This window comes from Cupressus sempervirens, chromosome 8 (assembly GCF_028749045.1).
Source record: "Cupressus sempervirens isolate cs-2001-9-10 chromosome 8, ASM2874904v1, whole genome shotgun sequence".
In the NCBI taxonomy this organism is placed as follows: Eukaryota; Viridiplantae; Streptophyta; class Pinopsida; order Cupressales; family Cupressaceae; genus Cupressus; species Cupressus sempervirens.
In genome coordinates, this window is record NC_143125.1 from 683,080,050 (window position 1) to 683,092,247 (window position 12,198).

At 35.6% G+C, this 12,198-nt stretch overlaps 1 protein-coding gene across 2 annotated transcripts in view; it reads right to left on the reverse strand.

The window, feature by feature from the left end:
* Positions 1 to 11,849, reverse strand: part of LOC149544300 (protein NRT1/ PTR FAMILY 8.1-like) — a 130,491-nt gene extending 118,642 nt beyond the window's left edge. Inside the window, exon 1 of one of the 2 annotated variants that reach the window (XM_089798774.1) lies at positions 11,561 to 11,849. The gene's annotated coding sequence lies outside the window, so the exon portion shown is untranslated. The remainder of the gene's footprint in view (positions 1 to 11,560) is intronic. The other variant, XM_089798775.1, reaches the window with a different exon arrangement.
* Between the last annotated feature and the right edge of the window lie 349 nt (positions 11,850 to 12,198).

The window sequence follows — 12,198 nt, forward strand, 5'->3', positions numbered from 1 at the left end:
ACTAAATAGGCAACAGCCTTGAAAATAAGCACAGAGACGTCTAGAATGATGCCAGAAAACCCGTGAAGGGGAAGGAGTCGAGAGAACAAAAAATCACGTGAAGGAGAAGCAACCCTCGCGGAACAAGTAGACACCAACCAAATGAAGCTGAAGCCAAAAGAAGATCATGCGAATGAACACGAAAAACTAGGGTTTCCATCATCAGAATAAAGGAAAAAGAATAACCCCTATAAATGCGAAGCCCCAGTTCCGTCGTCAAAAGAGAGAACACTGTAACTAGAAACAAACATGTAGACAGCAATAGAGGGCAGTCTAACACCAACAGGTGCAGAACTACCAACAACGGCCATGGAGACACTCATCCCGGGAAAGTGCCTAAGAAAAATCGCAACAGAAAAACGCGAGGGGAAACATGGTCAGGTCAGAGAGATAAAGATCTTTTTACAAAGGATGAAACGTATATGACAAAGGAATAAGAGATCAAGAATCACGAAAATCTTCCAAGGAATTAAGGACTAGCAAGGTCGAGCTTAGGGAGGAAATTGTGATAAACCCTGAAGTAAAAAGGGAGCAAACAAATCAATAATAATAATAATATTTTTCATAACTTAATAGTGAAAGCTCATGGCTGTTGTCCTGCATTTTGTCACCACAAATGTAGGTAACAATATGAAACTTTTTCAACCTAGTTTCACATTTCTCTAAGTTGAATTTGTTATTTGATTGCTTAATTTTGATTGATCAATCAACTCCAATTCACATAGCAATTTCTTACTCTAAAGGCTTTCATCAAGTATTTTCTCATTTTTCTGTTTGTCGAGCCTATGCTTGAACTTTTATGCCTTCAAAGTCATTTTTCTCATTTTAAGTGTGTGTTTATTGTTTTTTAGTCATTTGGTTTTGTTTGTCATTGCTTTTGGTTTTCCCTTCGATTTGATTTATCTTGGGGCTTAATCGGAGTTGGCAATCAAAAGATATGACCAATTTAGTGCTCAAAAAGTGGACTTTTTAGGTGCAACTGCACGAATTAAAAATATCATGTTATATATTTAAGTTTACATTCACTTTTTAAAAAAATATAACATAAATTCACTTTATATTATGTTTTTATGTTCCTTTATCATATTGATTTCTCACTTAAAGTAACTATAGTACACTTTATGTTATATTTTTAAGTTGAGTTGCTTTTTGATATTTCACTTAAGTGACTATATCAACTATATAGTTCAATCTAATTTTTGACATTTAAATCAAATGCTCTAGTAAATACTACTTGGTAAATTATATTTACACATTATATTGTTAATATGATAATGTAAATATAATTTATGTCTTATTTAAGTTTTATCAAATTAAATTGACATGTGCTTATTATTATCACTTAAATGTGTAAAATCATTTAAAAGTGGACCCCTTTCATGTTATTACATGTAAAAAGTCACTTAAAAGTGGACCTTTTTCATGCCATTGCATATAACATTCAATTTAAAGTGTAAAAACACTTAGAAGTGGACCTTTTTGGTGCTATTGCATGTAAACTCACTTAAAATGTGCAATGACATCTAAAAGATGAGCTACATAACTTAAATATGCATATGCACCAAAAAGGTGAGCTTTTTTGCTTTGAGTTGCATATGCATATGACTTAAACATGCATATGCACCAAAAAGGTGAGCTTTTGCTTCATCACATGTTTTTGATATATGCATACAGCTCCAAAAGATGCATTTTGCATTGAAACACATGTATTTGGTCCTCTAAAACCCGTTTTTGAAGAAACTTCATGTGTGTGCCCTCCAAGAACCCATTTTCACTCCAATGCTTAGATTTGATCATGGAATGATTCGAACATCTCATGGAGAAGAGGCGTTTTTGCATCTTTTGGCATTCCCATGCTATAGATGTTTGTTTTTATGCTAAAAACAATTTCTTTATGATGATTTTCAGTCACATTTTTCTCCAAAAAGTCCATTTTAGAGTGATTTAAATCACGTTTTTGCAAGGAAAAGAGGCGTTTTGGCATTTTCAATCATTTGCAATACACCAAGGGTCATGCTTTTGCATTTGGAAGTGAAAAACGACTTCTAACATGCAGATTTGAGACACGTTTTTATCCAAAAACGGCCAAAGGGCATGCATTTGCCAAAAACGGTGGAAGTTTGAGCATTCTTAGGGCATATTTTTGGCATTGTGCATAAAAAATGCCTCATTTGCTGCCCACTATGGATTCCTCTTGCAAAGTTTGAAAAGATCTAAGTTTGTTGGAGAATTTTTCAATATTAGAGCTTTTCCCTCCTTCATTTTTGGCACATAATCATCATGTAAGTGGACATTTTCCTTCTTGTTAATAAATTTGTACTTATTTTGCTAATTTTGTACATGTTTTAGCTTGATGTTTTACACTTGTTGATTTTGTTGCCATGGAAAGTGTATTTTTCCTTTTAAAATGATGAAATGGTTCATTTTCATATTTTTGGTTTTTTCCCAAACTCCAAATTCGAAATTGCATATTAAAGTGTTTTTCTTGTTGACGTGTTTGAGTCATTTGCCAAAGGTACATTTTTCTTTTGAAGTTTGTTTTGTGTTTTGTGTGCTTGCTTTCCAGTTTTTCTGCATTTTGGAGAAGTTGCAAGTTCTTTCCCAAGAACTTCGTCATGTTTCATTTCACTCCACCTTCCATTTCATGCAAGAGCATCATTTCATTCCATATTCATCTTTTCATATCACAACATTTTGCATCTCATTCGTCAAATGTGATTACATGTTTTTCATCTCATCCATCATCCGCACGTACATATAATCCCATTTTCCATTTCCATTTCCACTCATCTCACTTTCCATATCCAATCACACGACATGATCACATGAAAAGTCTTACGTGTAATTACATCTCCAGAACCCACTTTTGACTAAAAGACACTTTTTATAAGGTTAAAAAATGTCATGCACATGTTTTCTCATGTACTTGGACTTCACCTTTCCTCAAAGACGTCTATAAAAGCTCACTTCGCCTCAAGGCACATTGTACTCATTCTTTCCATATGCACTTACACTTCATGAGTAAAATACATGTAATTCCATCATTCCATGTCATAAAGCATTTCATCTCATCCTTCACACACACATACATGTAAGCTCATCCTCCATCTACATTCGCATATCATCTCACTTTCCATTTCTCATTACATGTTGCATATACATATAATCCACTTTTTGTGCAATGACATATTGAAAGCCCAAGTCACTTTTTAAAAGTCAAGAGTCTTCATTCACACGCATTCCCATGCATTCCACCTTCATGTCTTAAAGCATATCCATCTCCTTCCAAGTCTGACTTTGGCCCTTTCCATCCAAATACATATGCTTTCTAGTTCATTTACAGCCATCACATGTGTTTCATTATTTCATAAGTATCTAATCCATACTTCAAATACCCACTCCTCATGGATTCATCATTGTAACTCAAATCTCAAAGCTTTCATGAATTCAATCCCATTGAAACTTTCATGTTGCAGCAAGTCAAGATATCTCTGGATTTTTATAAAGAATGAAGACATCCAATAAAGAAGGTGTGCTTCAAATCAAAGAAGCAAGAATTCTTCCGTTCTCCATTTTTCCAATGGTTGTTTGAGAACCTAAGTTTGTGTGGGAATGCGCCAAGCATTTCGTTTCATAAAAAAAAAAAGTTTAAGGTGCTGATGGAAAGTTATTCCAAGTTTACATATGGATACTGTCAAGAAAGTTTTCAAAGTGTCAGAGATTCCAGAATGTGTCAATCTACAAAGGAGAATTCATAACAACTTGAGTGAGAAAAATTTGATCACATCAAGTTTTCAAATGACAGCGGACAATTCGTCAAATAGAGTTAGAGGCTATCAAAAAACACAAGACCATAGTTATCAAGGTGTGACACGAAATACAAGAACTCCTGATCCTATGATCATCCGGGATTGCATTGCCAAGTTCAAGGTTCTTCAAAACAATCCCTAGGATTGTTTTAATTCTCTTTGGCCTTTCTTCTTCTTCTTTCATGTTTGTAATTGACGAAGATGCATTGCATGAAAAGATGTAACTGCATGTAATACGAGTAGCATGTGCAGTTGCATGTAACCCAATAATTTCTCCCATTAGTTAGACCGGGTCAAAGTTGGTTGAGTTGCTCCCATTTTTTCCTCCACTTTTTTCTCAACTCCTTTGCCTATATAAAGGAGTGCCCCCTCATTGCAAAAATCTTCTTTGTGTATACAAGAAAGCTCTGCCAAACTTGCGCAAGCATAACTTTGATTGTGTAGTACGAATTTGGGAGAAAAGTGAATAAAATAAGCAATTGAATTCGAAGCTTTGACTAGAAGCATTTGTGATAGAGCAAATTAGAAGCTTTGATTGTAATTTGTGCCTATTGTCTTTGATTCATGTTATTATTGTGTGTTCAATAATAGAGCATGATGATTTAAGAAGCAATCGGAGCCAAAGCTTTGACTGGGAGTAGTTGTGCAATACATAGACTAAGAGCTTTGACTGTAGCTTGTATTACCATCTCAAATTCACAAAAAATAGTTAGAATCCCCTACTTCTGGAAGTCTTTGTGCCGCAATGGTAGAGGTTATTCTTATAGAATAGGTTAAAACAGGACTTCGATATAGAAGTGTAGTTTGAGGTTTCATCTTACCCATTACTCGCTCTATGGGTAAGTGGATTCTTTTCTGAAAGATAAGAGGAAAGAATATTGATAACGCCCCTTACAAAATCTCTCAACTTCTTGCTTACCTTGAGTTGATCCAAGGAACGGTGAGAAGGGGGAACCTCCCCTTTAAGGTAAGAGAGACTATCTCACACGCTGTGGTTGGTCATCCTATTTTGCAACTGGATTTTACCCAAAACTGTCGGTTGCAAAATATCAACCCAACAATGGTAATCCAAATGTATTTTTTTGTTGTCAAGTTGAGCGGTGGGTGATCGAGCACATGAGTTGCCCATCCACAATCCTTGGCCAAGGTAGTGAATGGCGTATGCCACCATGATCACTAGAGGTCAAAGTGCTAGCAATTGTAAGATGGGCTGGTTGGAATGTGTCCACAGTCTTGACAGTTGCCTAGTCGACACTCTAACACTAGGATGCTCAATGGCTAGATAAGGGTGTCCCAAGCCAACTCCTAAGGTAGGGAGGGCCTTTCTCATTGGAGATTGTGAGGGGATGCTAAGGGTCCGCGATTGGAAGGTTAAGCCCATGGCAATGCTTCTCCTCTCTTCCTGATGTCAAGGCTTGCACAACTTTGTTTCAGCTTCTGTCTTTACTCTAGTAATCCCTTTTTTAGTTTCATTTAATTCTTGTGTGAATGCAGATTTCTTTTAAATATTCTTCTAATGGAAATAGTAGTTAGTAACTAGATGTCATGTTAACTAACCGTTTTTTTTTCCTATTTAAATGCAAATAAATGAAGTAGTTAGCTCGTATTTTCCTTTTCATGTGAAGTTTTTGAGTAATTGTTTAACTGTAATCTCTTTCTATTATGTTGAGAATTAAATCTGTTATTTCAATTTAGAATTAATTAGCTCTAAAATTTTAGTATGTTACAAATACTTTCATGAGGCTAATGAATGTGGTATTGAAGAGATTATTGGGTAAATTTGTGATTGTATACCACGATGATATTTTGATTTTTTAGTAAGGAAGAACATATTAGAATATTCTAATGTTTCTTTAATGGTCACCTTTGTTAGTCTTTAATTTATTTAGTAGTTTCTATTTCTGTCTTTAGTTCATGCTTGTTCTTTTAGAAACATCGTTTTTGTAAATGTATATAAGGAGCTTTCATCTCCTCTATTTAATGCAACTGCAACAACATCGATTTACCACAATATGGTATCAGAGCAAGTCAATGGGATTTCATAAAATTTGGCAGATTTTTTAAAGAAAATTCGAGCCTTTTCTAATCTGGAATTTTTTCTAGAAATTTGCCTTTCAATTTTTAGAAACAAAAATCGTTAGAGGTATTTTATGAAACTTTTGTAGTTCGTCTTCGAGCATTTTTGCAAGAAATCGCAAGCCTGGTTTAGGGGTTTTGATCTCGCGATTTCTTGGTTGCAGCGTCTCTGATTTTTTTAAGTTGCATGCACTTGCATGTTTGTTGCATGTGTTGGTTTACCCTGCGAAGTCTCATGTTTTGCTGCCCTTAAAAATTTCTAATAAGTTTTCATAAATTTTTCCCTTGAAAACTTTTCTAATGGGTTTTCATAATTGTTTCCCTAGAAAAAATTTTGATTCTGTAATTCGCAAAGATGTCTGGGATTCCTTTGTGAGTTTATAATTTTTGCCTCAAAAATTATCTGGTGGGGTTTACCATTTTTCCTATTAAAAAAAAAGGCTTTGTATTGTCTGGTTTTGGTTTATTTTTTACCTCAAAAATCATGCTGGTTTGGATTGATTTTTCACCTCAAAAATCACGTTGGTTTTGATTGATTTTTCACCTAAAAAATAATGCTCGTTTTGATCAATTTTTCACCTCAAAAATCATGTCTGTTTTTTCTGATTTTTCTCCTTCAAAATCATGGTTTTTTGCAATCTATTTTGGGGTATTGTGCTCATCTGCAAAGTTTGGAGGGTTTGCCGATTTTTCCTCAAAATTGCGCTAGTTGTTCTCAATGTCTATCTCCGTCTCTAGGAAAGAGTAGCTTCGTTATCCAACATCAAGTTGAATATTTCCTAATGATTTCTAGTCAAATGTTCTGTTGATTCTAGGAAGGTTGGTAACAGACTCATCTCCATGCCAGAGTTAGTGGCAGGCTCTTGTATCTCATTGCAAAGCATTCTAAAGAAGGGGACACCCTTCTCTATTCTTTTATGGGTTCATTTTGGCTTCTTGGTCATTAACATTTTGTAGATCCAGGGAGGGTCTCAGCAATAGCAAAATGTTTTGTAGAATTTGTGACCAAAAGACAATAGGTAGACAATGACCATTAAGGAAGGGTATTAGAACATTCTAATGTTTCTTTAATGGTCATCTTAGTTAGTCTTTAGTTTAGTTTGTAGTTTCTATTTTTGTCTTTAGTTTATAATTGTTTATTTTAGAAACATCATCTTTGTAAATCTATATAAGAAACTTTCATTTCCTCTGTTTAATACAACTACAACAACATTGATTTACCATAATAGAACATTTATTACATTTAAGATAAGTATTGCAGGGATTGAAAGAAGAACAATTGTTGACCAATATCTGGAAATGTTATTACATGAAGGAAGAGATAGTATATCTTGGATTTGTGATTTCAGTTGAAGGTTTGAAGATGGACCTTGAGAAGGTTAAAGCAATGGTGGAATGGCCTACACCAGAGAGTGGTGGGGAAGTTAGATCATTTCATGGATTGGCCAGTTTTTACTAGAGGTTTATTAGAAATTTCAGTTTGGTTTGTAATCCTATGGCAGAGGCATGAGTGTTTATTAGAAGGATTTTAGATGGACACATCGAGCAGACCGGGGTTTTGAGTTATTGAAGCAAAAAGTTTTTGAACAACTACTACTGGCTTTACCGGATTTCAACAAAGTATTTCAAGTGGATTGTGATGCAAGTGGGAATGAAATTGGATTTGTGTTAAGTCAAGAAAGTAGACCTGTTTCTTTTTATAGTGAATAGTTGAAAAATACCAAGAGGAAATATTAAGTTTATGATCAAGAATTTTATGGCATAGTTTAAGCCTTGAAGAAGTGGGGATATTAAAAATTGTTTGAAGAGTTTGTGTTGTATACCGATCATAAGACCTTGCAATAATTGAGTAGTCAAGGAAAATTAAATCAAAGAGACACGAGATGGGTTGGGTTCTTGCAGAGTTATACTTTTGAATTAAAATGTAGGAGTGGACAGTCAAATAGAGTAGTTGATCCATTGAGTAGAAGGAGTTCGCTGACGGAGATGGGAATAGAAGTGCTTGTGTTTGATGAATTAAATACCTTGTATAAGATAAATCCTGATTTTGCTGAAGCATAGAAGGTTTGTAAGGAACTTGTTGTAGTTGACCAAAGAAAGTGGTTAAATTATTTCATTCAAGATGATATGTTGTTCAAAGGAGTTCAGTTATGCATACCTAGATGATCAATGAGGGATAATCTGATTAAGGAGAAACATAGTGGAGGACTTGACAGGCACTTTGGCATTGACAAGACAGACAGTTTGGTGAGTCAGAGGTATTATTGGCGAAAAATTTATAAGGATGTCAAGAAATTTGTTCAAAGTTGCAAAGTTTGTCAAGTTGCTAAGGGTAGCAGTCAAAATGTAGGTTTGTATACTCCTTTGCCTATAGCTAGCGGACCTTGAGAAGGTATTAGGATGGATTTTGTTATGGGATTACTGAATACACAAAGAGGTAATGATTTTATATTTGAGGTCGTGGATAGATTTTCTAAAATGTCACAATTCATTCTTGGTAAGAAGATATCGCATGCAATACATGTAGCTGACTTATTCTTTAAGGAGATTGAAGAATTGCATGGATACCAAGAAGTATAGTTTCAGATAGGGATAGCAAGTCTATAGGGTATTTCTGGAAGACACTTTGGAAGAAGCTGAATACTGATTTGAGGTTTAGTTCTACTTTTCATCCACCAACTAATGGACAAATAGAGGTCGTGAACAAAAGTTTAGGGAACTTGTTGAGGAGCTTGGTTGGGGATAAGCCTGGTATTTGGGATTTGGTTTCAGCACAAGCAAAATTTGCATATAACAGTTTGGTGAATAGGAACAATGGAAAGACGCCATTTGAAGTAGTTACTGGCATGAATCTTAAGGGAGTTCCAGACTTGGGGAATTTTAAGCAAGAGGACAAAAGGAGTGTTGAGGTAGAGGAATTTGTGAATTTTATGAAGTCATTACATGAAGAGGTCAAGCATCATTTGGAAAATATGAATCAAAAGTATAAGGAGAAGGCTGATAGGACTAGGAGACATAAGGAATTCTTGGTAGGAGATGAGGTTAAGGTCCACTCGCAAACCCTATCATTGTAATCAAATTTCTTATGTGACAAGACATTCTACTAACTAGTGGGGGTTTGAGGGGCAGCTACAATAAGTTGCACAAGGTGTTGGATGTAAGAAAAATGCAACAATAGAAGGGGTGTGGGCGTTTGGTTTCCCCATCGGCTAGAAGCGCAAGTTTCGGGCTATGCCCCCAAAAACAATTTAAAGAAAATGAGAAAGGAGAGTGTTAATAGAGAAAAACGATATTGTATTGGGTGAATGATGCTTTTAGGTTTTTCAGGAGAAAAAAAAATTATGTCTTTTTTTGATACTTTTCGGCACTTGGTGCCTTTGGATGGATTTAGAACACCAAGGTATATACCTAGACATACTCAGATGCCCAAGTACGTACCCAACACATACCCAGGTGCACTCCTCTATAAACCCATTCCCATAGTACCTAGTATGGGTATGGAATGTCTTAAAGGAATACAGGGTAGGCTGATAACGTGTTTGATTCCTTTATAAGCAGATGCTTGGTTCGGTCTACTGGAGAGGGGAGAGACTGTATGCACTGTCTTTTATTCCAAGAAACAAACGCTATGATTATCATTACACTGAATGCAGGTTTCACTCATGGTGGAGTGAAAATAATGGTGCTTGATGTGTTACTTCTCTTGGGACAAATTACTACGGCTGCAAGAATTAGGCAGTCCTTAAATGGTTCTCCTTCCATGACTTCATTAGTACAGTATTTGAGCAGGCTTCAATTCTGGGAAGCAGAAAACAAAAGAAAGAGAAGTTGGGTCTCTAACAAGAGAATTGGGTAGAGAAGTGAAATTTTCATGTAGGTGCTAGTCTTTATCCTTTATTGAGGAAATAGAGGGTGAAAGATATAGAGAGCGGTGGTGAGTCAAGAACTGAAGATCCAAACAGAGGCGAGCTCTAATTCTCCAATGAGAAAACAATGGGTAGAGGATATAGGTTGTTCTCCATCTTACATAAGTGGGCAGAGAACAAGAAGTGGGAAAAAGGCCAAGAGTAGTTTAGGGATGATAGTATCTTCTGTTGAATTGCAATAGGAAGATTACAACAGACAACCCAAGTGGCTGAGTTGAAGCTGCATTAAGGCTAATACAAGTTTGAGTGAAAGCCAAAGCAAGAAGAAGGAAGACAAGGAGTTGTTCTATACTAATTGTGCCATAGACTGAAGAGATGAAGAAGTTGCCAGAGCTTGCGCAAGCCATTATAGAATTCTAGAAACAGGTATTACTACTGCAAGGGAGCTAAAAGGAAATGAAGAAGATTTTCTGTTTCAGGAAGATGAAGATGCAAAAAGAAGACCCTGAGGAAGGGGAGGTTTTGATGACCACAATGAAGAAGATAAAATTTAGAATCAGCCTCTTGAACAAGAATATGACTACAAGCAGTTCTAGAGTGGCTTAGCTACAGAAGCAAAGATCTTCCGTGTGAATGAGATGAAGGTGGTGAAGTAGACAACAGAAAAGAGAGTTTCCTATTATAAGAGGAGAAAAGAGAATCAAGGAGGCTATTGGTGAAAACATTTAACAAATAAGAACAAAGTAAGGTCAGAATTCTTTCATATTGCAGCAGTGAGAAAAGAGAGTATAAATGCTGCGAAAGATGATCATGACGAGGTTTAGGTGCCCTTGAAGAAGCTCATATGGTTGCATAAAGTGACGAGAAAGAAAATGAAAGCCTGGGTATAGCAATAATATTTGACCAAGCAAAATGAGACTAGCAAAATCAATTGGGAGAGCTTTTCGATGAAATCATGAAAAATGAGATATGCAGCTAAGGAGATTTCATCTCAGCAGAAGCAGAGGATTTATTTGACAATACAATGAAATGTAGTGCAGTGGAGGTATGGACATTCTTTGAGTTCAGAAATGGAGATCATGAAGACGCATTTGAAAGTCCCAAATTATGATGAGATCATTAACATGCAAGATACAAGATGAGGAAGATGTTCATTGGAAATGGATGTATATAGGCGGAAAGTTTACTTCAAGAGAATGGTGAAAAAGGAAGGAATGCCATAACGAGGGCAGCTTAATTGTATGAAATAGATTTTGTGTGAAAATACTAGCATATCTCAAAATTTTCAACATAGTATAAGAGCTGGAAGGAATTAGAAATGGCAATCCATAATTATAGAGCAAACCTAAAGGCGGCTTTTGAAATAGACAAGCGAATCAGTGGCGAAGCAGTGGCGCCTGTCCACAATTTTGCGCATGGAACAGGGATGATTCTAAAATTTATAAACAAAATGCAAGAACAAGAATCAAAGAGTGGGACTGATACCCACCATCACAGAAGTCTTACCAAGGCAAAGGAAAAGAACATGAGCACTAATTTAACTCCATGGACAAAGTCTTACAAATGTAATACTAAATCATGAGCAGCCAATGGTCAATATGTTAGATTCCACAAAAAATGTCACAAATATGTTTAAAAACAGTCTCGATTCCCTACAATTACTCCAAAAGCCCAGGAAATCCCACCGTAAATTCTTTGTAAGTAGGTAGGAGTCTGAAATTCAAAGCACTAGGGTCGAATTCTCAGAAATAACAACTTAACTATTCTTACCTGAGAGTTATTTTCATCAAGCTATGTCTCCATTTCTGGGGCCGTAGACGACAGTCAATGTTCAGAGCTGCAAAAATTGCACTGAAATCTGGCCATATACAACTCTGTATGATAGAATATTTTCGGCCCATCAATTTAATTGAGAGAATGCTTTCTGATATGTGCTGATAGGCTCGTGTCACTATAATTTTAATTTTGTCGTTTAGTCGTGAAATTCTAAGGATAGCATAAGCGACAGCAGAGTAGTCAAGATTGCGAACGGGCACTGGTACAGACCATAGTCCCAAAAAAAACAAATGAGTCCCAAAAAAAAATTCCTTATCAGTACACACAGAATGGACTGAGTTTACGAGTTCGCTCCCTGAAATTACTTGATCATAATAATATTTTATTATAAGAAAAATATCAATTAATAATTTTTTTTATTTTTTATTTTTTATTTTTTATAAGTAGGAAACATATTTGAAACTTGCGTCTAATAATTTGGCGGCTGAATTGTTTAGTGAAAATCTTGTTGACAAATTCTACTTTTTTACCTGTATGTTATAGAGGTAGTGGGTTCCTCGCATCACTACTAGGGAGTGTTTTCTTGCGAAGAATACTTCACTTACTCTTTTAAGTAAATTATATATTCTAGT